At 45.3% G+C, this 6000-nt stretch overlaps 1 long non-coding RNA gene across 1 annotated transcript; it reads left to right on the forward strand.

Annotated features, from left to right (window-relative positions):
- Positions 1 to 2385: 2385 nt before the first annotated feature.
- On the forward strand, positions 2386 to 4670 carry LOC122475997. The gene is made up of 2 exons (XR_006295358.1): positions 2386 to 2647; positions 4175 to 4670. It is a non-coding gene; the product is annotated as an uncharacterized LOC122475997 (long non-coding RNA).
- Positions 4671 to 6000: the final 1330 nt, after the last annotated feature.

A 6000-nucleotide genomic window follows, 5' to 3' on the forward strand; every position in this document is an offset into this window, starting at 1 on the left:
GATGGTCAGAGGAATGCAGCTTACATACAAATACAGATAATTATGGTGAGCAACAGGATTGTGTTTGGTAAAACATGTCACCCGGTAGCAGACCATTAGATGACTTCCCACTCACTCATTTGCACCGAGCATGAGAAAGGGTGTGTGCAGCTAGCTAGAAGGCAACTGCCTAGCAGCCAAGGGACCTTTGCTTTGTCCCTTCAAGACTCACCTCTTGGTCTTACAGATGAACTTTTCAATAGCCAGGGCTGGTTAGAATACCAATTCTGAAAGCGGAGAGAGAGGTATAAGATTCTGTGTCGTTTAGGTACGGCAGGAAAGAGAAACCACATTCGAAGGGTTCATCAATGGAAGGACTGTCTACAGAGGTGGGTGAAGGGAACTGACAAGAGCTGTGAGGTCCTTTGTGACTAACAACAGCAAGAAATCTTTTTAGTGCCCCTCCACTGGGGGAGATAAGGTGAAGGAACTTTGTGAGGAAAACCTGTGGGAGCTGGGGTCAAGGAAGAGGGGCCACCCAACCACAGCTGTAATTGCAAAATGCCACCACTGCCAGGAACACAGGGAAGTGTGGGGGAGAGCAGTGAGGCACCCGGAGAGTCTCACCTCTACTACCTCTTTCTCTTCTAGTCCTCTAACAGTGCCTCCCATTGGCCAAACCCAATCAAAGCTAGAAGGGGGGGGTGGGTGGCCCTGGCTATCGTCCATAGAGGTTGATTTCCAAGACAAAAGGCAGGTTGGAAGAGGGTGGAGAGTAGAGAAAATACTACTAGTAGACAATACCCTAGAACAGGGTCCCTAAACGCAGGTCTTTGAGGCCTTAGAAATGAGAATAGAAAACACAAACATCCCTGACCATCCTTCTGTGAGTCTCGTGGGCGGGAAGGGAGGGCCAGACATCCACCTGACCACTGGAGAGAGAGAGCCATTGGAAGAGGGCTGCTAAGCAGTTCCTTCTGGGCTCCTCGTTCACACTGTTCACACTTGGTCCGGCTGCCTTATTCTCATCTGTAGAGAAGACAGAGGCTCAGAAAAGTGAAGGGATTCGCTTGAGACCACACGGCAAGTATGGGTTATAACCCTCCCGGGAGCTTCCCTGGAGTAATCTGAAACCCTGTACTTGGAGGGCAGGGAGAGACCGAAGCAAGAGGCAGGCCACTCCAGGTTGACAGCTGGCAGTTCTGTTAAGTAAAGGGAACTTACATGTGAGGCTTGTCTTGGGCGGCAGCACGACTAATGGATTCCTGCGCTCGCCTGCCAAATCTTAAGAGGCCTCTAACTGGTTCAGTCACATAAACCATTTTGGTGTTCTTCACACCACATCGCTATCTCAAGACTGTGTCCTTGGAGGAGCCCTTCGGAGCGGGAAAGGAAGGAGAGCCCACATTCCAAGGACAGGGGAGGGGATGAGGAACCTCTGAGTGCCCGGGGGCCAGCTCATGGGGCGGTCGACAGTCACGTCTTTTTGATGACCTTCCCCAACAGCCCGGTAATGGCAGACTCCATTTTTGTTGGGCTGTCCAACATGACTGTGGGAGTATTGAGACGGGGACGTGTATGAATGGGATATCTGGGGCCGAACCCAGTGTTCGTGTAGAGCTTCCCCAGTCCCTAGGTCACTTGGTGGCAATTCAGAAGGAACAGGCACCCCCACCCTTTCCACACACACTGCCCTTCCCTCCCCCACCCCCACCCCCCAGAAGGAAACTATTTAAAGTAGAATGAAGATAAAAGTCTATGCACTCAAGACCTTGTTTGGGCTGACTAATGTCAGGAATGAAACATTTTGGGGACCTGCAAGTTGTCAAATGAGGCCTGAGGTCAAAAGCAAGAAGACCACACCCTGAGTGCCCAGTCTTCCCCCTCCAAGGCTTCTGGAGACTTTGCCAACTTGTTGATACTGTGGGATTTATTTGGGGGGAAATTTAGGTTTCTGGAGTAGGTGTCCTAATTTAAAATATCTTCTGCTGTGACTTAAGGGTGAGTCCTGTAGTTCTCGGATAATAGATAAATACAAATAACTACAAAGTATAACACTAGTCCCGAGAAGGGGCAGAATTAAACTTTGCTTATAACAAAAGGCTTCGCAGAATTTGCCTGAAGAGAGGACAAATACGCATGTGCACGTGGAGGGAGGGGTGGGAAGAGCAGGCACAGGTTGGAAGACAGCAGTCACCTGAGGCTGTGGGGACACCCTCCTTCTACCTCAAAGCTGCTAGTTTGGAAGCTCTTTTAGAAGACGCTGGGTATGGCAGATGAGCACCTGGTCTTTGGCGTGAAGATACTTACCTTTCAGTCCTTGGCAACTGCCTCCACCTCTCTGAGCTTCAGTTTCCTCATCTGTAAAATGGGCACAGAGGCTACTCGAGTTTTGGAGTTCTTGTCTATGAATGCTGTGGTGATTGTATTTTTTCTTTCCTTTTCCTTTCCTTTTCTTTTTTTAGAGACAGAGACGGAGAAAGAATCCCAAGCAGGCTCCACACCCAGCACAGAGCCTGATGCAGGGCTCAATCTCACAAACCGTGACCTGAGCTGAAATCGAGAGACGCTTAACCGACTGAGCCCCCCCGGCGCCCCCAACTGTTGTGATTTTCTTATTCAGCTGTGGTTCCACCGCACCTCAGACTAGTTTCACCAGTCCCAGGGGGTAAAAGTTTCTATTTTGAAATACCTATCCAATTTTCAACTTCCTAAATGCTTTTTTTTTTTTTAATGAAATGAATAAGGGATGAATGGACAAGCACAGAGTATTGTTAGGGCAGTAAACCTATTCTGTGAGATATTGTAGTGGTAGATACATGTCCTTTTACATTTGTCAAAAACCACAGAATGCCCAACACCAAGAGCGAACCCTAGTAATCCGTAGACTTAGGGTGATAATGATGTGCCTAGGAGTTTCATAGGTCTTAACACACGTGTCACTCGGGAGCAGGATGTTGATGGGGGTGGGGGAGGTATGCACGGTGACAGGGGGTATGTGAGAACTCGCTGGAAGTTCTGCTGAATTCTTCTGTGAACCTAAAACTGCTCGAAAAGATACAATCTATTTTTTTTTAATGAAATGATGAGGGGTCCCTGGGGGGCTCAGTGGATTAAGTGTCTGACTTCGGCTTAGGTCATGATCTCGTGGTTCATGAGTTCAAGCCCCAATTGGGCTCTGTGCTGACAGCGCAGAACCTGGAGCCTGCTTGGGATTCTGTGTCTCGCTCTCCCTCTGTCCACCCCCACCCCCACTTGTGCTTTGTCTCTCTCAAAAATAAATAAAAACATTAAAATTTTTTTTAAATAAAATGAAATGATGATAGCGGATGGATAACTAAAAAAAAAAAAAAAATGTATCCTTAATGGACAAATTTAAAGTTGGGACCCTGGTTTTTTTTTGTTGTTTTTAATTTTTTTAATGTTTTGTTTTTTGTTTTTTGTGTTTTTTTACTTTTGAGAGAGACAGGGCACCAGCGTGGTAGAGGCAGAGAGAGAGAGAGAGAGAGAGAGAGAGGGAGACACAGAATCTGAAGCAGGCTCCAGGCTCCGAGTTGTCAGCACAGACCCTGACGTGGGGCTCGAACCCATGAAATGGGGAGATCATGACCTGAGCTGAAGTCAGACACCCAACCAGCCGAGCCACCCAGGTGCCCCGTTGGCACCCTATTTTGGTCCCTAAAATAATTTGGGAGTTTTGGTGGCCCATAAAAAACCACTAAAAGAATTTATGTGATCGACTTGCTGTTGAATGTGTAAGGTAAGGCCACACTTGGGCATAGAGGCCTGGTCTCGCCAGCAGAGTGAGGGCATTTCTGGTGCCAATTACCCCCCTGCAGAAAGACATTTTCCCATCTGGAATTTGGGGCTTGGAGAAAGCAGCCCTGGTGAGCTGCACAGAAGGGCATAAGATGCACAGATCTCAGCAGAAAGCTAATAGTAATAATGTCTCTGTTGGCAATCATTGCGAGCTTACTGTGGGCCGAGCACGCTGCCAAGCAAAGGGGTGTGGGGTGGGGGCTGAGGGTCTGCGTCCATGAGTAATGCTGCTGGGTCCCCTCTTGAGTAAGGAACAAGCAGAGATTCAAATTTCTCTGCTTTCTTACGGATAAAGCTGATTGCAGAATGTGGCTCAGACGCCCACAAAGTATTCCTTGTACTTCACCTTCGAATTAAAACTGTCTCCCAACTACAGGCCCTCTCTAGTAAGCTGACCAGATGGATGAGAAGGTGCCCTCCCACGGCTGGCGGATCTCAGAGGAGACTCAGCCTCTTAGCCCAAGAAACCTCCACACGGGGAGAGGAATTTCTGTGTCCTCGGATTGGTCTACACAGTAGTCCCACCAGCCCCCATCCGCAGTTTTCCTCTCCATGGTTTCAGTTACCTGCAATCAAGAGGAACCAGAAACAGACGATCCTCCTTCTGACTGATGGTCAGAAGGTCAGTGGTAGCCTAACGCTACATCACAAGGCCCAGGTCATTCCCCTCCCTTCAGCTCATCACGTAGGCATTTTATCACCTCATAGCATCACAGGAAGAAGGGTGAATAGTACAGCGCAGTAAGAGATTTGGAGAGAGAGAGACATAACTTTTATTATAGTATAGTCTTATAATTGTTCTGTTTAATATTATCGTTGTTCATCTCTTACTGTGCCTGATTTCTAAATTAAACTTTATCATAGGTGTGTATGCATAGGAAAAACATAGCATATACAGAGTACAGTGGTTTTGGCATCCACTGAGGATCTTGGAACAAATCCCCTGCAGAACTGAGGGCCGGATTACTGTATGTAGTATTGGGAGTTTCCGGACCTTTTCTCAAAGTGGTTGTGCCATTTTATATTCCCACCAACAACATATGAGAGTCCAGCTTGCACCACATCCTTGCCAGTATTTGGTGGTATCCGTATTTTTTTGATGGTAGCTATTCTGGTAGGTGGGTAGTGGCATCCCATTTTGTTTTAGTTTGCATTTCCCTGGTAACTAATGGTTGGACATCTTTTCTTGGTTCTTCTTAAATCTTTTTGTGTGTATGAAGTATTGAAGTGTTGTGGACCTTTTTAAAGATTGGGTTGACTTATTACCGAGTCGTAAGTGTTCTATATATATGTATATATATATATATATATATACACACACATATATATATACATATACATATATATACATATATACATATATACATATATATATATATATATACGTGTATATATATATTTGCTAGATGCCAATCCTTGCAGATATATGCTTTACACACATTTTCTCTCAGCCAAAAGCTCACCTATTCATTTTCTTGATGGTGTCTCTTGAGAAGTTTTTCATTTTCATGAAGTCTAATTTATCTTTTTTTTTTTTTTCTCTTAAGGTTTGTACTTGTTATGTCCTAAGAAGTCTTTGCCTACCTCAGAGTCACAAAGATTTTCTTATGTTTTCTTCTGGATTTCTTCTAGAAGTTTTATAGTTTTAGCTTTTACATTTGTTTACATATGCTTAACTTTTTGAGGAATTCTTTAATTAGGAGAAGTCCTCTGATTTTGTGTCTTTTTTTTTTTTCCAAAATTATTTTGGGCATTCTAGTTCTTTACATTTCTATAGGAATTTTAGGATCAGCTTGTCAATTCTAAAATTTTAAAAAACCTGCTGGGATTTTTATTGGGATTGCATCACATCTATAAGTCAATTTGCTTTGCCACATTTTAATTTTTTAAATTAGCTAATGTTTGGGGCGCCTGGGTGGCGCAGTCGGTTAAGCGTCCGACTTCAGCCAGGTCACGATCTCGCGGTCCGTGAGTTCGAGCCCCGCGTCGGGCTCTGGGCTGATGGCTCAGAGCCTGGAGCCTGTTTCCGATTCTGTGTCTCCCTCTCTCTCTGCCCCTCCCCCGTTCATGCTCTGTCTCTCTCTGTCCCAAAAATAAATAAATGTTGAAAAAAAAAATTAAAAAAAATAAATAAATAAATTAGCTAATGTTTTAAGCAACGCTCTATGTGTAATCAGACCAGGAAGCAGGGATCCCAGGCTA

Source organism: Prionailurus bengalensis, chromosome E4 (genome assembly GCF_016509475.1).
Source record: "Prionailurus bengalensis isolate Pbe53 chromosome E4, Fcat_Pben_1.1_paternal_pri, whole genome shotgun sequence".
NCBI classification, from domain to species: Eukaryota; Metazoa; Chordata; class Mammalia; order Carnivora; family Felidae; genus Prionailurus; species Prionailurus bengalensis.